The 25,510-nt window shown below is 45.3% G+C and overlaps 1 pseudogene; it reads right to left on the reverse strand.

The window, feature by feature from the left end:
* Window positions 1-1,331: 1,331 nt before the first annotated feature.
* Window positions 1,332-25,510, reverse strand: part of LOC119357060 — an 80,030-nt pseudogene continuing 55,851 nt past the window's right edge.

Below are 25,510 nucleotides of genomic sequence, written 5' to 3' on the forward strand. Positions count from 1 at the left end.
AAATAAGTAAACTTTATTTATAGCTTACCAAAGGGCATAATTATTGATGAAAATCATAAAAAGTAAAATCATGAGTACGTCCTTATCTTACCTTGCACATCGCCGAGACGTAGACAAATATGAAATTTGTTGAAGTATGGTCCAAAAGCGTCATTTCTTCGCATGCAGTCAATAATGCATCTTTGCATCAACGATGTGCTAGAAAAGCACAAATCGATCCTGAGAATATTATTACGTTAGAATCTATGAACAAAGCAAGAATCAATTAACCCTGGATTTCAGATCCTGAGAATATATTTCTTTGGCAGGAATTCCAAGGTTGCTGATATAGAAGAAGAATTGAACTACTAAGTTGTGGACAACAGTGAGGAGGTAAGCCCACCAAATCAAGTAAGAAGATACGAAAAATTAAGAACATATTTGTAAAATAACCTTACGTGTTCGTAATGTAGATATTCTGAAGTCTTCAGATACACTGCCTTGGACTGGGAACGACATATATACGTTTTCATACAATGTTTGCTAGCTGGACAAAGGAAAGAGAATGCCAAAGTTAAGAAAGGTAATTCAGAATGTTTGCTATCAAAATGGTAAGCAAGACAATGGAACTTATAGATCAAAATGGATCGTTAACAATGTTGTCAGAAACATACTAAGCGGTAAGGTAAGCCAGTAACATGACTAGCATTCACATCTGTTGGGATTACAAAGTATACCCAACACTGCATAGCAAGGAAAATCGGTATAAAAAAGGACATGTGAAAACCAAAAACCATGTAGTGTCCTAGTATCTGAAAACCAGGGTTGATTGGGAACTTACTAAGCAGGAGTGTGAACCTTCCAGTAACATCAGCATCAATTGGAATGCGAGCCTGAGAACTAGAGCTAGCACCAAGCCCCACGAGTCACGACAGGCACAAAGCATAAAAACCTGCAGAAAAACCCAAAATAAATGGTTAACACATCACATAATTCATCCAGGAGGAAAACAAAGAAACTATGTATCTGTAACTATTAAATGAGGAGTACATGATTTCCTCAAATACTAGTATTTCTTAGTGGGTGCGAAGTTCCATTTTGGACGTACTCACCAGATGTATGTGCAGGGTGAGAAGACACCACAAAGGAGACCCTCTCCTGCAAATTGTGATGGATGGACAGGGTCCTACAAGGCTAGAAGAATGTACAACTCCCAAGAAGCCCTCCGCAGTAGATCGGTCACATACTGTTAATAATAAGATTGTAAAGTATTTAACGAGATAAACCAAGCATGCGTCATGCGTGTGTGGTCATCAGGAAAAGCAAGGAAGTGCTTGTTACCTTGGATTAGTCTATAGTCTGATTATTGGGATGGTCCCCATTAACCGCCTGCACCGACGTGTTAGCTCCTCATTTCGGAAACGACTGAGTGGACGGACATCTAACTCTTGCAGCGAGCTGGGGAGGCCATTCTTTGGCAGCGACCTGATGTGTGGACACCCACGGATCCGTAATCTCTTGAGGTTGGTGAGCTTGTGCAGCCCTGGTGGGAGACAACGCAGGCTGGTGCAATCCTCGAAGCCCAACTCTTCCAGCGAGCTGGGGATGCCATTCTTGGGCAGGGACCGGATGGCTGGACACCCCTCGATCACTAATATCTTGAGGTTGGTGAGATTGTTTAGCCCTGCTGGGAGACGCCGCAGCTTATCGCACCACCCAAATCGGAGCTCCTGGAGGGACGTGAGGAGGGAAAGAGCCTCCTCTTGCTCCTTTCTGAAGGGCTCAACATCTTCGTTGAAGTTAAAAGATAATTTGGTGAGGGAGGAAGAGAGGAAGCGGCAGACGGGCGCTGCAAGGACTCCTGGGATGTCGCCCGTCTCGAGTCGCTGCAGTTTGGAGGAAGACTGCTCTTGTTCACCCTGCACCTGCAGCGCCTGTGCGGGATCCAAGCCAACAAAGAATCTGGGGCCGCCGGTGACTTGTAATGTGGTGAGCTGGCCCTGGGTAAGGAGATGCCACACTCGCATCGTAAGTCCTCTCCCAAACAAATGCTTAATTTCTTGAGAGAGGTGAGGTTCGAGAGGTGAGCCACCGCCCCCATGCCCTCCATACGACCTTCAAGCCTTTTTGTTTCTTGCAATGAACGAGTTTGAAGCTTGAGGTCCCGCAAGGAGGATGGGAAAGGGCAACAGGATGAGAGATCATCCGAGGCCGTGTAGGCTGAGAGGAAGTTGGGACAATCCGCTATATGTAATTTCTTGAGAGAGCGCATGGCTTGCAGACGTCCTCCTCCTGTCCCGCTCTTCTTGGTAGTCAGGGTAAGCTCTTTAAAGAATCCGATATGAACCACCTCCAGGCAGTCGGAGAGATGCGCCGGTAAGAGCAGCAGCCCATCGTCATCTTCTTCTTGTTCCATAACTACCTCCTCTTCCTCCACCTCCTGCTCTATTTCCGGTTGTTGATCCACTGCTACCGTTTGCTGCTGCTCGACCTCCACGCCCAACCGTGTTATCTTCTCACATGTCCGTATATCCAAGCAATAGAGGTTGGGGAGATGAGAGAGTAGACGTGTCAGCTCCTTCCCGCTAGCACTCCAGCTCCATATATCAAGTCTTTGAACTGGAAGCTGCCATCTCGCATCACTTCTTGCCAATGGCGGGAACATAATGCTTGATCTATGTATTTTGAGGGTCGTCAACGAGGTCAGAATTTGAAGGTGTTTCTCGGCCAGAGGTGGGCAATTTTCAATTCTCAACTCTTGTAGGTGGCTTAAATTACAAAATGCCAAAACTGTCTCATCTAGGCTACGCAAAGCATCCTTTCCCATTATGCATAAAAAGACCAGCATGACTCTTTTGAGTAAGTTAAGTACTCCACACATTTTCCTACACGTGACAATGCAACAGAGCACAAAGTATGACTATAAGGAACAGGAGGCAGTGACGACAGTTTTGGGCAATCTCTAATCCGAATCTCTCTTAGCCTAGGAAACCAGGTCATATTCAAATCTCTTTCCGAAGGGTAGCAGGTATAAGATGAAAATGGCAACTCAGTTAGTTCAGGGCAGTCCCTCACGGTTAATACTTCTATAATTGATAAGTACCGAGGGCAAACTTCATTAACTACCCATCTACTAAATCTTGGCAGCCCAATGAGTTCCAGCCTTTTCAAGTTATGAAAGCATGGGCCCGTGATGCAACCAGAATACTCTTCTCCTGACTCATCGATCAGATATAACTCTCCAAGGGGCGGAAGAAGTTTCCAAGCTACGCTGTCAAGGCAGAGAGCTGCCAGACCTTTGGTGGACAGATTTGTACCTAGCCATGTAGGGCAAGAGCCCCCATGCCCATCAATGCGTAGTGCGTGAAGATTGCTATGTGGCCGTAGGCTCTCAAGTACTTTATCTTCACTCTCGGGATTATTACTAGACCGGTGTTTGTCCCAACTGAGTGTTAATTTCTGCAAGCGATTTTTGTATAGTACTTTTGCCTCATGTGCCTCGTTTACTAGTGCATTCTCAAGATTATATATGCCCAGTGCCCCTAGCTCTTCTAGTTGACCTAACCCTTTTAATCCGGAACCATTAGTTTGTTTGCTAACTTCAAATCTCAGTAGTTCCTGTAAGCTATGTAGTTTTCCCACATTACAAATTTCCGACTGTACATACCAATCAAGAGATACGAAATGACGCAACTTTATAAGGTTAGTCATATGTGCAAGCGGCCTATCAGGACCATACCAGCTTCTTATATCTAGCACCATTAAATGATAAAATCTTGATACACTCCTTGGTACCTTTTCACCACTATCATACTCCCGCACAAGCCGTAGGTAGCGAAGGTGGACAAGCTTTGAAAAGTTGTGGAGTAGAGACTCCACAGGGTAGTGCATTGTGGACAAATATACAACACGCAACGATTTTGCTTCTTTGAATAAATCACTAAATATTAGAACAAAGCTTGCATCATAGTTTCCAAACAACATCAAAGTCACTACCAGAAAAACTGGGGTTGCCGACGGCCAAATCTATGCCGACGGCCCCCGTCGGCATCGCCGGACCTATGCCGACGGCCAAGGATAGGCCGTAGGCGTAGAAAAGCCGTCGGCATACATCCATCTATGCCGACGGGGCCGTCGGCATAGACGAGGCCGTCGGGACCGCCCGAGATACGCCTACGGGGCCCGTCGGCATAGGTCAGGCCGTCGGCATAGCACGGGCCCACCTGCCCGGTCAGCGCTGACCATTTGACGGCGTTAAACCTACGCCGACGGGTGGTAACGGCGGCCGTCGGCATATCTGTGGCAGAGGTATGCCTACGACACAGCCGTCGGCATAGGCCCCTCTGCCACGTCATCGATCCGTGTGTGCGCAGGTATGCCGACGGCCTTGCCGTCGGCATACGTGGGCATTACTTTATTTTTTTATTTTTACTTTGTTTTGTCATTTTTACTTTATTTTAGTTTTTGCTTTTGCATAAGATAATTATGCTTTATCTAAAAAAACATACCCGATGGTATATCGATTGCCCCCTGTTACGAACGTCGCTATCGCCGTGTCACAGAGGGGGGAAACGGTCGACACGGAAGGAATTCTGGTTGGTGGGGGGGTTTGGGGTGTAGCTATGTCACCGAAACATCGCACAGGTCCCGATGCATATGTGAAAGTGTTCATGCATGCGTAGACGCCCGTCTTGGGGCTCCGGGGTGTGCCCCCCTCACGGACAGCGCCGCCGCCGGCACCTGGAGGGGGGAAACGGACGCGTGGGGTCTACACGAAGGGGGTCTTGCTGTGGGTCTGGCCCGGATGTTGCTCCAAAGTGTTCCTATGGGCTGACCTAACACAACCGGGTGGGGAGATCCACTGGTCAAAGCCCGTCCATGCAAAGTCAAAGGGCTAGATCCCGTGGTCAAACGCTACAGGGTTAGGCGGGACGGGGGCACTGGGGGGTTAGCAATGCCACCGGAGCGTCGCACCGGGCCCTCATACATGCGGGGTGGTGTGGTGGCATGTCCGAAGAGGCGGGACGCGTCTCCGGGGCGTGGCCCCCCCTCACGAACGACGATGACACGGTAGTAGACGTTCTGCGGTAACGATGTGGCGTCAATATTACTAAATACTCGGAGCGCGATAAAATCATGAGTTTTTTTGCATGACGCGGGCACATGTGCTATAGGAACGATGGTAATTTTTTCATAATTTTTGGTGATGGAGAAGTATCCAAAAAATTCCCTCTACGCGGATTGCCCTTCGCGCGTCTACGGCTGTGGCCGGCGGCCTCCGAGGGCTAGCATGCCGCCAAATCTTGCATAGGCGGCCTCTCACAAGTCTGGAAGTGTTGTGGCAGTTGCAAACGCCCGGCACGCGTGTCCGGGGTGTGCCCCCCCTCACGGACGGCGCCGCCGCCGGCACCTGGAGGGTGGAAACGGACGCGTGGGGTCTACACGGAGGGGATCTTGCTGTGGGTCTGGCCCAGATGTTGCTCCAAAGTGTTCCTATGGGCTGACCTAACACAACCGGGTGGGGAGGTCCATTGGTCAAAGCCCGTCCATGCAAAGTCGAAGGGCTAGATCTCTTGGTCAAACGCTACAGGGTTAGGCGGGACGGGGGCACTGGGGGGTAGCAATGCCACCGGAGCGTCGCACCGGGCCCTCATACATGCGGGGTGGTGTGGTGGCATGTCCGAAGAGGCGGGACGCGTCTCCGAGGCGTGGCCCCCCTCACGGACGACGATGACACGGTAGTAGACGTTCTGCGGTAACGATGCGGCGTCAATATTACTAAATACTCGGAGCGCGATAAAATCATGAGTTTTTTTGCTCAACACGGGCACATGTGCTATAGGAACGATGGTATTTTTTCATAATTTTTGGTGATGGAGAAGTATCCGAAAAATTCCCTCTACGCGGATTGCCCTTCGCGCGTCTACGGCTATGGCCGGCGGCCTCCGGGGGCTAGAATGCCGCCAAATCTTGCGTAGGCGGCCTCTTACAAGTCTGGAAGTGTTGTGGCGGTTGCAAACGCCCGGCACGCGTGTCCGGGGTGTGCCCCCCTCACGGACGGCGCCGCCGCCGGCACTTGGAGGGGGGAAACGGACGCGTGGGGTCTACACGGAGGGGATCTTGCTGTGGGTCTGGCCCGGATGTTGCTCCAAAGTGTTCCTATGGGCTGACCTAACACAACCGGGTGGGGAGGTCCACTGGTCAAAGCCCGTCCGTGCAAAGTCAAAGGGTTAGATCCCGTGGTCAAACGCTACAGGGTTAGGCGGGACGGGGGCACTGGGGGGTTAGCAATGCCACCGGAGCGTCGCACCGGGCCCTCATACATGCGGGGTGGTGTGGTGGCATGTTCGAAGAGGCGGGACGCGTGTCCGGGGCATGGCCCCCCCCTCACGGACGGCGATGACACGGTAGTAGACGTTCTGCAATAACGATGCGGCGTCAATATTACTAAATACTCGGAGCGCGATAAAATCATGAGTTTTTTTGCATGACGCGGGCACATGTGCTATAGGAACGATGGTATTTTTTCCATAATTTTTGGTGATGGAGAAGTATCCGAAAAATTCCCTCTACGCGGATTGCCCTTCGCGCGTCTACGGCTGTGGCCGGCGGCCTCGGGGGCTAGCATGTTGGGGAACGTAGTAATTTCAAAATTTTCCTACGCACACGCAAGATCATGGTGATGCATAGCAACGAGAGGGGAGAGTATGATCTACGTACCCTTGTAGATCGCAACGGAAGCGTTGACACAACGTAGAGGAAGTAGTCGTACGTCTTCTCGATCCGACCGATCCAAGCACCGTTACTCTGGCACCTCCGAGTTCTTAGCACACGTACAGCTCGATGACGCTCCCCGGGCTCCGATCCAGCAAAGCTTCGGGGATGAGTTCCGTCAGCACGATGGCGTGGTGACGATGATGATGTTCTACCACGCAGGGCTTCGCCTAAGCACTACAATGATATGACCGAGGTGGAATATGGTGGCAGGGGGCACCGCACACGGCTAAGGAACGATCACGAGGATCAATTTGTGTGTTCTAGGGTGCCCCCCTGCCCCCGTATATAAAGGATCCAAGGGGGGGTGCGGCCGGCCAGGAGGTGGCGCGCAGGAGGAGTCCTACTCCTACCGGGAGTAGGACTCCCCTCCCCGTTCCTTGTCCAACTAGGAGAGGTGGAGGGAGAGAAGGAAAGGGGGGGGGGCGCCGCCCCTCCCTCCTTGTCCAATTCGGACTAGGGGGAGAGGGGGCGCGCGGCCTGCCCTGGCAGCCCCTTCCTCTTCTCCACATTAGGCCCATGAGGCCCATTAACCCCCCAGGGGGTTCCGGTAACCCCCCGGTGCTCCGGTTTTATCCGAAACTCATCCGGAACACTTCCGGTGTCCGAATATAGTCGTCCAATATATCAATCTTTATGTCTCGACCATTTCGAGACTCCTCGTCATGTCCGTGATCACATCCGGGACTCCGAACTAACTTCGATACATCAAAATGCATAAAACTCATAACAACTGTCATCGTAACTTTAAGCGTGCGGACCCTACGGTTCGAGAACAATGTAGACATGACCAAGACATGTCTCCGGTCAATAACCAATAGCGGGACCTGGATGCCCATATTGGCTCCTACATATTCTACGAAGATCTTTATCGGTCAGACCGCATAACAATATACGTTGTTCCCTTTGTCATCGGTATGTTACTTGCCCGAGATTCGATCGTCGGTATCCAATACCTAGTTCAATCTCGTTACCGGCAAGTCTCTTTACTCGTTCCGTAATACATCATCTCACAACTAACATCTTAGTTGTAATTCTTGCAAGGCTTATGTGATGAGCATTACCGAGAGGGCCCAGAGATACCTCTCCGACAATCGGAGTGACAAATCCTAATCTCGAAATACGCCAACCCAACATCTACCTTTGGAGACACTTGTAATGCTCCTTTATAATCACCCAGTTATGTTGTGACGTTTGGTAGCACCCAATGTGTTCCTCCTGCAAACGGGAGTTGCATAATCTCATAGTCATAGGAACATGTATACGTCATGAAGGAAAGCAATAGCAACATACTAAACGATCGGGTGCTAAGCTAATGGAATGGGTCATGTCAATCAGATCATTCAACTAATGATGTGATCCCATTCATCAAATAACAACTCCTTTGTCTATGGTTAGGAAACATAACCATCTTTGATTAACGAGCTAGTCAAGTAGAGGCATACTAGTGACGCTCTGTTTGTCTATGTATTCACACATGTATTATGTTTCCGGTTAATACAATTCTAGCATGAATAATAAACATTTATCATGATATAAGGAAATAAATAATAACTTTATTATTGCCTCTAGGGCATATTTCCTTCAGTCTCCCACTTGCACTAGAGTCAATAATCTAGATTACATAGTAATGATTCTAACACCCATGGAGTCTTGGTGCTGATCATGTTTTGCTCGTGGAAGAGGCTTAGTCAACGGGTCTGCCACATTCAGATCCATATGTATCTTGCAAATCTCTATGTCTCCCACCTGGACTAGATCCCGGATGGAATTGAAGCGTCTCTTGATGTGCTTGGTTCTCTTGTGAAATCTGGATTCCTTTGCCAAGGCAATTGCACCAGTATTGTCACAAAAGATTTTCATTGGACCCGATGCACTAGGTATGACACCTAGATCGGATATGAACTCCTTCATCCAGACTCCTTCATTTGTTGCTTCTGAAGCAGCAATGTACTCCGCTTCACATGTAGATCCCGCCACGACACTTTGTTTAGAATTGCACCAACTGACAGCTCCACCGTTTAATATAAACACGTTTCCGGTTTGCGATTTAGAATTGTCCGGATCAGTGTCAAAGCTTGCATCAATGTAACCTTTTACAATGAGCTCTTTGTCACCTCCATATATGAGAAACATATCCTTAGTCCTTTTCAGGTATTTCAGGATGTTCTTGACCGTTGTCCAGTGATCCATTCCTGGATTACTTTGGTACCTCCCTGCTAGACTTATAGCAAGGCACACATTAGGTCTGGTACACAGCATTGCATACATGATAGAGCCTATGGCTGAAGCATAGGGAACATCTTTCATTTTCTCTCTATCTTCTGCAGTGGTCGGGCTTTGAGTCTTACTCAATTTCACACCTTGTAACACAGGCAAGAACCCTTTCTTTGCTTGATCCATTTTGAACTTCTTCAAAATCTTGTCAAGGTATGTGCTTTGTGAAAGTCCAATTAAGCGTCTTGATCTATCTCTATAGATCTTTATGCCTAATATGTAAGCAGCTTCACCGAGGTCTTTCATTGAAAAACTCTTATTCAAGTATCCCTTTATGCTATCCAGAAATGCTATATCATTTCCAATCAGTAATATGTCATCCACATATAATATCAGAAATGCTACAGAGCTCCCACTCACTTTCTTGTAAATACAGGCTTCTCCAAAAGTCTGTATAAACCCAAATGCTTTGATCACACTATCAAAGCGTTTATTCCAACTCTGAGAGGCTTGCACTAGTCCATAAATGGATCGCTGGAGCTTGCACACTTTGTTAGCTCCCTTTGGATCGACAAAACCTTCCGGTTGCATTATATACAACTCTTCTTCCAGAAATCCATTCAGGAATGCAGTTTTGACATCCATCTGCCAAATTTCATAATCATAAAATGCGGCAATTGCTAACATGATTCGGACAGACTTAAGCATCGCTACGGGTGAGAAAGTCTCATCATAGTCAACCCCTTGAACTTGTCGAAAACCTTTTGCGACAAGTCGAGCTTTGTAGATAGTAATATTACCGTCAGCGTCAGTCTTCTTTTTGAAGATCCATTTATTCTCAATTGCTTGCCGATCATCGGGCAGGTCAACCAAAGTCCATACTTTGTTCTCATACATGGATCCCATCTCAGATTTCATAGCTTCAAGCCATTTTGCGGAATCTGGGCTCACCATCGCTTCTTCATAGTTCGTAGGTTCATCATGATCTAGTAGCATGATTTCCAGAACAGGATTACCGTACCACTCTGGTGCGGATCTCACTCTGGTTGATCTACGAGGTTCAGTAGTATCTTGATCTAAAGATTCATGATCATCATCATTAGCTGTTGGGGAACGTAGCAGAAATTCAAAATTTTCCTACGTGTCACCAAGATCTATCTATGGAGAAACCAGCAACGAAGGGAAGGAGAGTGCATCTACATACCCTTGTAGATCGCTATGCGGAAGCGTTCAAGAGAACGGGGTTGAAGGAGTCGTACTCGTCGTGATCCAAAACACCGGAGATGCTAGTGCCGAACGGACGGCACCTCCGCGTTCAACACACGTACAGCCCGGTGACGTCTCCCATGCCTTGATCCAGCAAGGAGAGAGGGAGAGGTTGAGGAAGACTCCATCCAGCAGCAGCACAACGGCGTGGTGGTGGTGGAGGAGCATGGCAATCCTGCAGGGCTTTGCCAAGCACCGCGAGAGAGGAGGAAGGAGATATGCAGGGCTGCGCCATGGAGAGGTCCAAACTCGTATGATGGCAGCCCCAAATACCTCAACTATATATAGGGGAGAGGGAGGAGGGTGTGCCCCCTCTAGGGTTCCCACCCCTAGAGGGGCAGCAGCCCTAGATGGGTTTGAGGGGGGCGGCCAAGGGGAGAGGGGGGCGCCCCTAGGGTGGGCCTTAGGCCCATCTGAGCCTAGGGTTTCCCCTTCTCCTCCTTTGCTGCGCCTTGGGCCTTGTGGGAGGCGCACCAGCCCACTCAGGGGCTGGTCCCTTACCACTCTTGGCCCATGCAAGCCTCCGGGGCTGGTGGCCCCACTTGGTGGACCCCCGGGACCCTCCCGGTGGTCCCGGTACGTTACCGATAAACCCCAAAACTTTTCCGGTGACCAAAACAGGACTTCCCATATATAAATCTTTACCTCCGGACCATTCCGGAACTCCTCGTGACGTCCGGGATCTCATCCGGGACTCCGAAAAACATTCGGTAACCACATACAAACTTCCTTTATAACCCTAGCGTCATCGAACCTTAAGTGTGTAGACCCTACGGGTTCGGGAACCATGCAGACATGACCGAGACGTTCTCCGGTCAATAACCAACAGCGGGATCTGGATACCCATGTTGGCTCCCACATGTTCCACGATGATCTCATCAGATGAACCACGATGTCGAGGATTCAATCAATCATGTATGCAATTCCCTTTGTCTATCGGTACGATACTTGCCCGAAATTCGATCGTCGGTATCCCGATAGCTTGTTCAATCTCGTTACCGGCAATTCTCTTTACTCGTTCCGTAACAATCATCCCGTGATCAACTCCTTGATCACATTGTGCACATTATGATGATGTCCTACCGAGTGGGCCCAGAGATACCTCTCCGTCACACGGAGTGACAAATCCCAGTCTCGATTCGTGCCAACCCAACAGACAGTTTCGGAGATACCTGTAGTGCACCTTTATAGCCACCCAGTTACGTTGTGACGTTTGGCACACCCAAAGTATTCCTACGGTATCCGGGAGTTGCACAATCTCATGGTCTAAGGAAATGATACTTGACATTAGAAAAGCTTTAGCATACAAACTACAAGATCTTTGTGCTAGGCTTAGGATTGGATCTTGTCCATCACATCATTCTCCTAATGATGTGATCCCGTTATCAACGACATCCAATGTCCATGGTCAGGAAACCGTAACCATCTATTGATCAACGAGCTAGTCAACTAGAGGCTTACTAGGGACATGGTGTTGTCTATGTATCCACACATGTATCTGAGTTTCCTATCAATACAATTCTAGCATGGATAATAAACGTTTATCATGAACAAGGAAATATAATAATAACTGATTTATTATTGCCTCTAGGGCATATTTCCAACAGTCTCCCACTTGCACTAGAGTCAATAATCCAGTTCACATCGCTATGTGATTAACACTCAAGGTCACATTCCCATGTGACTAACACCCAAAGAGTTTACTAGAGTCAATAATCTAGTTCACATTACCATGTGATTAACACTCAATGAGTTCTGGGTTTGATCATGTTATGCTTGTGAGAGATGTTATAGTCAACGGGTCTGAATCTTTCAGATCCGTGTGTGCTTTACAAATCTCTATGTCATCTCCTAGATGCAGCTACCACGTTCTATTTGGAGCTATTCCAAATAACTGTTCTACTATACGAATCCAGTTTACTACTCAGAATAATCTGGATTAGTGTCAAAGTTTGCATCGGCGTAACCCTTTACGACGAACTCTTTTACCACCTCCATAATCGAGAAAATTCCTTAGTCCACTAGTTACTAAGGATAACTTTGACCGCTGTCCTGTGATCTATTCTTGGATCACTCTTGTACCCCTTGACTGACTCATGGCAAGGCACATTTCAGGTGCGGTACACAGCATAGCATACTGTAGAGCCTACGTCTTGAGCATAGGGGACGACCTTCGTCCTTTCTCTCTATTCTGCCGTGGTCGAGCTTTAAGTCTTAACTTCATACCTTACAACTCAGGCAAGAACTCCTTCTTTGACTGATCCATCTTGAACACCTTCAAGATCATGTAAAGGTATGTGCTCATTTGAAAGTACCATTAAGCGTTTTGATCTATCCTTATAGATCTTGATGCTCAATGTTCAAGTAGCTTAATCCAGGCTTTCCATTGAAAAACACTTTCAAATAACCCTATATGCTTTCCAGAAATTCTACGTCATTTTTGATCAACAACATATATTCATCAGAAATTCTATAGTGCTCCCACTCACTTCTTTGGAAATACAAGTTTCTCATAAACTTTGTATAAACCCAAAATCTTTGATCATCTCATCAAAGCATACATTCCAACTCCGAGATGCTTACTCCAGTCCTTAGAAGGATTGCTGGAGCTTTGCATACTTATTAGCATCTTTTAGGATTGACAAAACCTTCCGGTTGTATCATATACAACCTTTCCTCAAGAAAATCGTCGAGGAAACAATGTTTCGACATCCTATCTGCAAGATTTCATAAATAATGCAGTAATCGCTAATATAATTCCAACAGACTCTTAGCATCGCTACGAGTGAGAAAGTCTCATCATAGTCAACTCCTTGAACTTGTCGGAAAACATCTTAACGACAAGTCGAGCTTTCTTAATGGTGATACTTACCATCATTGTTCGTCTTCCTTTTAAAATCCATCTGTACTCAATAGCCTTACGACCATCGAGCCGTTCTGCCAAAGTCTACACTTTGTCTTCATACATGGATCCTCTCTCGGATTTTATGGCCTCGAGCCATTTATCGGAATCCGGGCCCACCATCACTTCTTCATAGCTCGTAGGTTCATTGTTGTCTAGCAACATGACTTCCATGACAGGATTACGTACCACTCTAAAGTAGTACACATCCTTGTCATCCTACGAGGTTTGGGAGTGACTTGATCCGAAGTCTCATGATCAATATCATAAGCTTCCACTTCAATTGGTGTAGGTGCCACAGGAACAACTCTTTGTGCCCTGCTATACACTAGTTGAAGTGACGGTTCAATAACCTCATCAAGTCTCCACCATCCTCCCACTCAATTCTTTCGAGAGAAACTTTTCCTCGAGAAAGGACCCGATTCTAGAAACAATCCTTTATTGCTTTCGAATCTGAGACAGGAGGTATACCCAACTGTTTCGGGTGTCCTATGAAGATGCATTTATCCGCTTTGGGTTCGAGCTTATCAGCCTGAAACTTTTCCACATAAGCGTCGCAGCCCCAAACTTTTGAGAAGTGACAGCTTAGGTTTCTCTAAACCATAGTTCATACGGTGTCATCTCATCGGAATTACGTGGTGCTCTATTTAAAGTGAATGTGGTTGTCTCTAATGCCTAACCCATAAACTATTGTGGTAATTCGATAAGAGACATCATGGATGCATCATATCAAATAGGGTGCAGTTATGATGTTCGGACACACCATCACACTATGGTGTTCCAGGCTGTATCAGTTGTGAAATAATTTCCACAATGTCTTAATTCTGTGCCAAACTCGTAATTCAGATATTCATCTCTATGATCATATCATAGATATTTTATCCTCTTGTCACGATGATCTTTAGACTTCACCCTGAAATTACTTGAACCTTTCAATAATTCAGACTCGTGATTCATCAAGTAAATATACTCAACATCTACTCAAATCATATATGAAGTAAGAACATAACGATATCCACTACACGCCTCAGCACTCATTGGACTGCATACATCAAAATGTATTACTTCCAACAAGTTGCTTTCTAGTTCCATTTTACTGAAAACGAGGCTTTCAGTCATCTTGCCCATGTGGTATGATTTGCATGTCTCAAGTGATTCAAAATCAAGCGAGTCCGAACGGTCCATTTGCATGGAGTTTCTTCATGCATATACACCAATAGACATGGTTCGCATGTCTCAAACTTTTCAAAAACGAGTGAGCCCAAAGATCCATCAACATGGAGCTTCTTCATGCGTTTTATACCGATATGACTTACGTGGCTGTGCCACAATTAGGTGGTACTATCATTACTATCTTTTGGCATGAACATGTGTATCACTACGATCGAGATTCAATAAACCATTCATTTTAGGTGTAAGACCATTGAAGGTATTATTCAAATAAATAGAGTAACCATCATTCTCCTTAAATGAATAACCGTATTGCGATAGACATAATCCAATCATGTCTATGCTCAACGCAAACACCAATCTCGATGGTAGAGGGAGCGTACGATATTTGATCAACCTTGGAAATACTTCCAACACATATTGTCATCTCACCTTTAGCTAGTCTCCGTTTATTCCGTAGCTTTTATTTCAAGTTACTAACACTTAGCAACCGAACCGGTATCTAATACCCTGGTGCTACTAGGAGTACTAGTAAAGTACACATCAACACAATGTATATCCAATATACTTCTATCGACCTTGCCAGCCTTCTAATCTACCAAGTATCTAGGGTAATTCTGCTCCAGTGGCTGTTCCCCTTATTACAGAAGCACTTAGTCTCGGGTTTGGGTTCAACCTTGGGTTTCTTCACTAGAGCAGCAGCTGATTTGCCGTTTCATGAAGCATCCCTTTTGCCCTTTCCCTTCTTGAAACTAGTGGTTTCACCAACCATCAACAATTGATGCTCCTTCTTGATTTCTACTTTCGTGGTGTCAAACATCGCGAATATCTCAAGGATCATCATATATGTCCCTGATACATTATAGTTCATCATGAAGCTCTAGCAGCTTGGTGGTAATGACTTCGGAGAAACATCACTATCTCATCTGGAAGATCAACTCCCACTCGATTCAAATGATTGTTGTACTCAGACAATCTGAGCACAAGCTCAACAATTGAGCTTTTCTCCTTAGTTTGCAGGCTAAGAAAATCGTCGGAGGTCTCATACCTCTTGACGTGGGCACGAGCCTGAAATCCCAATTTCAGCCCTCGAAACATCTCATATGTTTCGCGACGTTTCAAAACGTCTTCGGTGCCTCAATTCTAAACCATTTAACTAAACTATCACGTAGTTATCAAAATGTGTATGTCAGATGTTCGCAACATCCACAGACGACGTTCCAGGTTCAGCACACTGAGCGGTGCATTAAGGACATAAGCCTTCTATGAAGCAATGAGGACAATCCTCAGTTTACGGACCTAGTCCGCATAATTGCTACTATCAACTTTCAACTAAATTTTCTCTAGGAACATATCTAAACAGTAGAACTAAAGCGCGAGCTACGACATAATTTGCGAAGACCTTTTGACTATGTTCACGATAATTAAGTTCATCTTATGAACTCCCACTCAGATAGACATCCCTCCAGTCATCTGAGTGATTACATGATCCGAGTCAACTAGGCCGTGTCCGATCATCACGTGAGACGGACTAGTCAACATCGGTGAACATCTTCATGTTGATCGTATCTACCATACGACTCATGCTCGACCTTTCGGTCTCTTGTGTTCCGAGGCCATGTCTGTACATGCTAGGCTCGTCAAGTTTACCTAAGTGTTTCACATGTGTTCCGAGGCCATGTCTGTACATGCTAGGCTCGTCAACACCCGTTGTATTCGAACATAAGAATCTAACACCCGATCATCACGTGGTGCTTCGAAACAACAAACTGTCGCAACGATGCACAGTTAGGGGGAACACTTTCTTGAAATTATTATGAGGGATCATCTTATTTACTACCGTCGTTCTTAAGCAAATAAGATGTATAAACATGATAAACATCACATGCAATCAAAAGTGACATGATATGGCCAATATCATATTGCTCCTTTTGATCTCCATCTTCGAGGCTCTATGATCATCATCGTCACCGGCATGACACCATGATCTCCATCATCATGATCTCCATCATTGTGTCTCCATGAAGTTGCTCGCCAACTATTACTTCTACTACTATGGCTACCGGTTAGCAATAAAGTAAAGTAATTACATGGCGTTGTTCAATGACACGCAGGTCATACAATAAATAAAGACAACTCCTATGGCTCCTGCCGGTTGTCATACTCATCGACATGCAAGTCATGATTCCTATTACAAGAACATGATCAATCTCATACATCACATATATCATTCATCACATCCTTTTGGCCATATCACATCACATGGCATACCCTGCAAAAAGAAGTTAGACGTCCTCTAATTGTTGTTTGCATGTTTTACGTGGCTTCTATGGGTTTCTAGCAAGAATGTTTCTTACCTACGCAAAACCACAACGTGATATGCCAATTGCTATTTACCCTTCATAAGGACCCTTTTCATCGAATCCGATCCGACTAAAGTGGGAGAGACAGACACCCGCTAGCCACCTTATGCAACTAGTGCATGTCAATCGGTGGAACCAGTCTCACGTAAGAGTACGTGTAAGGTCGGTCCGGGCCGCTTCATCCCATGATGCCGCCGAATCAAGATAAGACTAGTAACGGCAAGTAAATTGACAAAATCGACGCCCACAACTACTTTGTGTTCTACTCGTGCATAGTAACTACGCAATAAACCTAGCTCTGATACCACTGCTGGGGAACGTAGCAGAAATTCAAAATTTTCTTACGTGTCACCAAGATCTATCTATGGAGAAACCAGCAACGAAGGAAAGGAGAGTGCATCTACATACCCTTGTAGATCGCTATGCGGAAGCGTTCAAGAGAACAGGGTTGAAGGAGTCGTACTCGTCGTGATCCAAATCACCGGAGATCCTAGTGCCGAACGGACGGCACCTCCGCGTTCAACACACGTACAACCCGGTGACGTCTCCCATGCCTTGATCCAGCAAGGAGAGAGGGAGAGGTTGAGGAAGACTCCATCCAGCAGCAGCACAACGGCGTGGTGGTGGTGGAGGAGCATGGCAATCCTGCAGGGCTTCGCCAAGCACCGCGGGAGAGGAGGAAGGAGATATGCAGGGCTGCGCCATGGAGAGGTCCAAACTCGTATGATGGCAGCCCCAAATACCTCAACTATATATAGGGGAGAGGGAGGAGGGTGCGCCCCCTCTAGGGTTCCCACCCCTAGAGGGGCGGCAGCCCTAGATGGGTTTGAGGGGGGCGGCCAAGGGGAGAGGGGGCGCCCCCTAGGGTGGGCCTTAGGCCCATCTGAGCCTAGGGTTTCCCCTTCTCCTCCTTTGCTGCACCTTGGGCCTTGTGGGAGGCGCACCAGCCCACTCAGGGGCTGGTCCCTTACCACTCTTGGCCCATGCAAGCCTCCGGGGCTGGTGGCCCCACTTGGTGGACCCCCGGGACCCTCCCGGTGGTCCCGATACGTTACCGATAAACCCTGAAACTTTTCCGGTGACCAAAACTTGACTTCCCATATATAAATCTTTACCTCCGGAACATTCCGGAACTCCCCGTGACGTCCGGGATCTCATCCGGGACTCCGAAAAACATTCGGTAACCACATACAAACTTCCTTTATAACCCTAGCGTCATCGAACCTTAAGTGTGTAGACCCTACGGGTTCGGGAACCATGCAGACATGACCGAGACGTTATCCGGTCAATAACCAACAGCGGGATCTGGATACCCATGTTGGCTCCCACATGTTCCACGATGATCTCATCGGATGAACCACGATGTCGAGGATTCAATCAATCCCGTATGCAATTCCCTTTGTCTATCGGTATGATACTTGCCCGAGATTCGATCGTCGGTATCCCGATACCTTGTTCAATCTCGTTACCGGCAATTCTCTTTACTTGTAGGATCGAGAAGTAGATGTGTCTAGAGGGGGGTGATTAGACACTTCATGCTAAAGTTGCAATTTTTAAGCTTTTTAGGTTTAAGTGGAGTTTAGGCACAATTTCAACACACACAATACATATCAAGCAAGCATGCAAAGAGTATATAGGCAGCGGAAAGTAAAGCATGCAACTTGCAAGAATGTAAAGGGAAGGGTTTGGAGAATTCAAACGCGATTGGAGACACGGATGTTTTTCCCATGGTTCGGATAGGTGGTGCTATCCTACATCCACATTGATGGAGACTTCAACCCACGAAGGGTAACGGTTGCGCGAGTCCACACAGGGCTCCACCCAAGGGTAACGGTTGCGCGAGTCCACACAGGGCTCCATCCACGAAGGGTCCATGAAGAAGCAACCACACACAAAGGGTCCACGAAGAAGCAACCTTGTCTATCCCACCATGGCCATCGCCCACACAGGACTTGCCTCACTAGCGGTAGATCTTCACGAAGTAGGCGATCTCCTTGCCCTTACAAACTCCTTGGTTCAACTCCACAATCTTGTCGGAGGCTCCCAAGTGACACCTAGCCAATCTAGGAGACACCACTCTCCAAGAAGTAACAAATGGTGTGTAGGTAATGAACTCCTTGCTCTTGTGCTTCAAATGATAGTCTCCCCAACACTCAACTCTCTCTCATAGGATTTGGATTTGGTGGAAAGACGGTTTGAGTGGAAAGCAACTTGGGAAGGCTAGAGATCAAGATTCATATGGTAGGAATGGAATGTCTTGGTCTCAGCACATGAGTAGGTGGTTCTCTCTCAACACATATGAGTTGGAATGGTGTGTGTGTTCTGATGGCTCTCTCACTGAATGAGAAGGAGGTGGAGGGGTATATATAGCCTCCACACAAAATCCAACCGTTACACAGTTTTCCAATCTCGGTGGGACCGAATAAATAAACTCGGTCGGACCGAAAATGTAAACCTAGTGACCGTTAGAGATTTCGGTGGGACCGACTGGATCAACTTGGTGGGACCGATGTGCTAGGGTTAGGGTAAATCCAAAACTCGGTTTGACCGATTACTCAAACTCGGTGGGACCGATTTGGGTAATAAGTGAAATTGAGATTTGATCAAGCAAACTCGGTGGCACCGATTGCATATCTCGGTGGGACCGAGAATATTGCAATGGGTAATAGAGAGTTTGCAAGCCCATCTCGGTGAGACCGAGATCCCATCGGTGAGACCGAACTGATTAGGGTTTGGCAGTGGCTAATGACAAGTGAAACTCGGTGGCGCCGGATAGGAAGAATCGGTAGGACCGAGTTTGGCTTAGGGTTTAGGTCATATGTGGAAGTGGGAAAGTAGCTGAGGATTTTGGAGCATATCATTAAGCACATGAAGCAAGAGGCTCATTAAGCAACACCTCATCCCTCCTTGATAGTATTGGCTTTTCCTAAAGACTCAATGTGATCTTGGATCACTAAAATATAAAATGAAGAGTCTTGAGCTTGAAGCTTTAGCCAATCCTTTGTCCTTGGCATTTTGAAGGAGTTCCCACAACCTTTAGTCCATGCCACTCCATTGTTGAACTTACCTGAAACATGCTGGATAGAAATGTTAGTCCAACAAGAGATATGTTGTCATCAATTATCAAAACCACCTAGGGAGCACTTGTGCTTTCAATCTCCCCCTTTTTGGTAATTGATGGAAACATACATCAAAGCTTTAGATAAAGACATAAAGAACAGCAAGTACAGCTTTGGAAGGACATGTAACGAGCATAGACTCCCCCTACATGTATGCACTCATGTAAATATGAAATATAGAGGCATGTGAGAGCATAACCATGACAGAGTAGGCAATGTGTTACATGTATCTTGGCCATATGCATCAGAGCAAAAGATTATTAAGGAAAATACCTTCATGCTCATGAGTCCTTCTTGCAAACAGTATGTACATAAGCAAGAACTCCTCATACTCATGATTTTGATGCATATACTTACCTTGTGGTCTTGAGTTGGCTTAGGATGGAATGAACCTGCACAGACAAGGTTAGATAACACAGGTACGTCCACTAGCCAGAGCAAACAAAAGAAACCACAAGAATACCAAAATTGGGATGACATGTAGAGAGTGAGTACAAGGTACCATATAGAATTCAACATGTCCCCAAGAATAAAGATATGCAATGAATTTGACTGATTTCTTTCCCTTAGGTGTCTTGCTCCCCCTGAATCTTACATGGGATATTGGGAGAAGATAGGAACCAGAAAATCAGAGCTGAAGGATATGAATAGAACTAAATTCAAATGAGTTCATATGAACATGTCTTTCCCCCAAAAAGACATGTGGCATCTCTCCTCTTGAACATCAAGCATCTGGGATCTTTGAGTATTCTCTCCCTTAATATATGGGATCCTTGAGTATTCTCTCCCCCTTAATATATGGGATCCTTGAGTATTCTCTCCCCCTTAGGTGATAAGCTTTTGATGTGATCTCTCTCTCCCTGATGATAAGCTTTGATGTGATCTCTCTCTCCCCCTTTGACATCAATTTCCAAGAAGGTTGTTCCTGGAATCCGTCGAATGGGTTTGGTCCTTGGGATTTAGTACAAAGCAGGGAATATTACTGTGATGCTTGTAGAGGACAAGATTCATTGAGTGGAGCTGGATCAGAAGAAATATAGAATATGTGGCAAACTGTTTTTCCTGTTGCGAAATCGGTGGCACCGAGTGGCATGTTTCGGTAGTACCGAAGGGATTCGGTTGGACCGAAAATGGCTATTCGGTGAAACCGAGTTCATCACAGAGAAAAACACTTGTCACCTCAGCTCACTAGTCAAGTAAGATCTCACAAAGATTTGCAATGAATTTGATGCAGAAATATGCAGAACAAAAATCAAAAAGAAAAGGGTAAAAGGTTTCTAGATGAAGTTTTTTTTGCTTGAAAAAGAAAGAAACAAATATGCAAGGGACAAATGCAATAACTCAGAAAGGAACACAAGAGAACTTCATCTAGAATTGGGCGGTGACATAGTCACCTATGTTAGAGTATATTGACTTAGGAGTCAAGTTAGAACACTTGATCATAGGTCATACCCATCGTTTAAGCTCAAAATGGGGTTACCATTTTTCGTTTAAGCATCTTGATGTATTCACATCTTGTTGAGTTGCTTTGGCTCATGTCTTGGAGTAAAGCTTCTCTAAGATGGAATAACATACCTTGGGTGGCGATGTGGTTCTTGCTCATGTAGTTGAACTTGTGTGGGTGCTCAAGGTTAATGTAGCTCATCGAGAGTTGGGAGCACCATTTGGAGTTTGAGTTCATCTACCTACATGGGTTAGTTCTTGCAAGGAAGAGCACTTGTGTATCCAAAAATGACAATCATGAAGCTCAATCATAGAATTTGTCAAAGGATATGTTTGTATGGTTTTGTGCTTCCTTGTCTTCAACCATTATTATGTAGAGTCTTGGTGATGTAGAGATTGCTCAGAATATGAGTGAGTCTCAATCTCATGGAGTTAGATTCAACCAAGCACCTACATGGGTTAGACAACATGCAAGGTGCAAATATATCCAAGACATAAGATAGTTATCATAAGAGATATATCATGGATTAGTCATAAGGTCATGTCTTGCATGTATCCAATGGAGTTTCTACTCCAATTTTGAAGCATCAATGATGTTCAATTCTCCTCTCAACCTGCAAAAAACTTTCTCATCAAGTGGTTTAGTGAATATATCCGCCAATTGCTTATCGGTGCGAACATGCTTAAGATTGATGTCACCCTTAGCAACATGATCTCGAATGAAATGATGACGAACTTCAATATGCTTAGTCCGAGAATGTTGTACAGGATTATGACCAATTTTGATAGCACTTTCATTGTCACAAAGCAGTGGAACATGTTTCACATAAATCCCATAATCTTTAAGAGTTTGGGTCATCCAAAGTAATTGAGCACAACATGAACCAGCGGCAATGTATTCAGCTTCGGCGGTGGATAAGGATACCGAGTTTTGTTTCTCGGAAGACCAAGACACAAGAGATCTACCAAGAAATTGACAAGTACCCGAAGTGGACTTTCTATCAACCTTGTCTCCGGCATAATCCGAGTCGGAATAGCCAACAAGATCAAAAGAAGACCTCTTAGGATACCAAATGCCAAAATTTGGTGTATGGATTAAATATCTCACTATCCTTTTCACAGCCTTAAGATGACAATCTTTAGGAGCAGCTTGATATCGTGCACACGTGCACACACTTAGCATAATATCGGGACGTGAAGCACATAGGTATAATAGTGAACCAATCATAGAGCGATAAACCTTTTGATCAACAGGTTTACCATCTTTGGTCAAATCATTATGTCCACTAGTAGGCATGGGTGTAGACATACCTTTGCATTCTTGCATATTGAACTTCTTGAATAAGTCCTTGGTGTACTTTGTTTGAGATACAAATGTACCTTCCTTAGTTTGCTTGATTTGCAACCCGAGAAAGAATTTGAGTTCACTCATCATAGACATCTCAAACTTCTCTGACATTAGCTTTCCAAACTTTTCACTGAAGAGAGGGTTAGTTGAACCAAATATGATATCATCAACATAAATTTGGCATACAAATAGTTCTCCATTAACCCTTTTTGTAAAAAGAGTAGAATCAATTTTACCAATTTCAAAACCACTTGTAGTAAGGAACTTGGTCAAGCATTTATACCATGCTCTAGGAGCTTGTTTAAGACCATAAAGAGCTTTGTGAAGTTTGTAAACATGATTTGGTTTCTTGGGATTGATAAAGCCGGGAGGTTGTTTAACATAAACTTCCTCCTCTATTTCACCATTTAGAAAAGCACTTTTAATGTCCATTTGGTACAAGGTGATATTATGGTGATTAGCATAGGCAAGTAAGATGCGAATGGACTCAAGTCTAGCAACGGGAGCATACGTCTCACCATAGTCCATACCTTCGACTTGTGTGTACCCTTGGGCGACGAGACGTGCTTTGTTGCGAACCACTTGTCCATCTTCATCTTGCTTGTTGTGAAACACCCATTTGGTACCAATGATGTTGTGGTTGTTGTGGGGCTTCTCGACCAATGTCCAAACTTGGTTTCTCTCAAAATTATGTAGCTCTTCATGCATAGCGTTTATCCAATCTGGATCTTCCAATGCTTCTTCAACCTTCATTGGTTCAATGCTAGAGATGAATGAATAGTTTTCACAAAAGTTAGCTAAACGATTTTTTGAGCGAGTGATTCTCCCGGTTTGTATATCATTTAGAATTTGCTCGACGGGATGATCTTTGGCAATTCTTGCTCGAACTCGTGAGAGCTTTTGCTTGGGTCTTCGTTGAACATCTTCTTCATCTTGTTCTTCTTCTTGGCCTTCTTCATTGTTGACGTCGTCGTTCTCTTGTCGTGGTGGAGAAGGAGGTTATTGATGTTCGTCTTGACGTATTTCCTCATTTTCTTCATCTTGATGTGTCCCACTTGTGGATGCTTCCGTGTCGATTCTTGGTTCACCTTGTCGTGAAGTAGAAGCTTCCACTTGGACGGATGAAGTACTCTCCTTCACCTCCGTTGGACGAATTTTGCCAATGGACAAGTCTTGAATTGCTTCTGAAGGGTCTTTGTCTCCTACATCAATTGGCAATTGCTCTACTTGCGAGCCATTAGATTCATCAAACTTCACATCTACCGTCTCTTCAACCTTTCGGGTGAAATTGTTGTAGACGGTAAGTGTGAGAGTTTGATCCATAAACAAGTAGAAAACCTTCATGAGATTTAGGAGCAAACTTTGATCGACGATGCTTATCAAGAATGTAGCACTTTGAGCCGAATACTCGAAAGTATCCAACTTGAGGCTTGTTACCGGTGAGGAGCTCGTATGCCGTCTTGCCGAGTAGCTTGTGAAGATATAAGCGATTTGTTGCGTGACAAGCTGTCTCAACCGCTTCTGCCCAAAAGTGCTTTGGCGTCTTGTATTCATCAAACATCGTTCTTGCCATTTCGATGAGCGTCCGGTTCTTCCTCTCAACAACTCCATTTTGTTGAGGTGTGTACGTAGCCGAGAACTCGTGTGAAATCCCTTCTTCATCAAGAAAGGTGTCCACATTTGCGTTCTTGAACTCCGTTCCGTTGTCACTCCGAACCTTCTTGATCTTCACATCAAACTGATTTTGGGCTTTCCTAGCGAAGTTTCTAAAGATCTTCTGGACCTGCGACTTGTCATTAAGAAAGAACACCCACGTAAATCTTGAAAAATCATCAACTATAACTAGACCAAAAGAATTTCCACCGAGACTCTTGTAGGCGTTGGGACCAAAAAGATCCATGTGAAGTAGCTCGAGTGGCCTCCTTGTGGTCACGATGTTCTTCACGGGATGTCTTCCTCCAACCTATTTACCTACTTGACAAGCACTGCAAAGTCTATCCTTATCAAATATGACATCGTTAACTCCAAGGATATGATTTCCTTTAATAAGCTTGTCAAGGTTTGTCATGCCAACGTGACCTAGTCGTCTATGCCATAACCAACCTTTTGAGGATTTAGCAACAAAGCAAGTTTTAGGTTGTGCCTTTTTAGAGAAATCGACAATGTAAAGATCACCTCTACGCATACCCGTAAAGACCATTTTATGATTGTCTCGACGAAATACTTGGCAATCTACCTCGGTAAATAGGACATTCAAACCGAAATCAGCAAGTCTAGATACTGAAAGTAAGTTGTAGCCAAGAGATTCAACGAGCATGACATTTTGAATGGAACTATCATGTGAGATGGCCACCTTACCAAGACCAACCACTTTACCCTTTGAATTATCACCAAAGGTGACATATTTTCGAGGTCCGTCATTTTTAGCAAGCTCACGAAACATCTCTTCATCTCCGGTCATATGATCAGTACATCCACTATCAAGAACCCATTCATTTCCTCCTGATTCATATCCCCGAAGATTTGCCATAAGACCAAAATGTCTCATTGCATCATCAAGATCGAACTCATTGTCATCCTCATCGTAATATTCATGTTCATCATGATCTTGTGATTCATCATTTCCTAGAGAGGGTAATTCATTAGATAAATGATCAAAGTGGTTACTTTTATGAATTCTTATAGCTTTGAATATGATATCATTAATGATTCCAACATCTCCTTTAGCATGCTTAAGATTGGCAAGTTCAAGAAGACATTTACCAAAACTAGGACCACTAGAGTTCATCTTACTCAAGGCAATAGATTTATGGAGAATTTCATCCAAAGTTTTCAAGGAATGATTGGGAAACCGTTCCTCAAGAAATTTCCGTATTGTATAGGCGCAATTTTGAGTAGGCAAACTAGCAATCAAATTCTTGGGCAATCC

Source organism: Triticum dicoccoides, chromosome 1A (genome assembly GCF_002162155.2).
Source record: "Triticum dicoccoides isolate Atlit2015 ecotype Zavitan chromosome 1A, WEW_v2.0, whole genome shotgun sequence".
NCBI lineage: Eukaryota > Viridiplantae > Streptophyta > Magnoliopsida > Poales > Poaceae > Triticum > Triticum dicoccoides.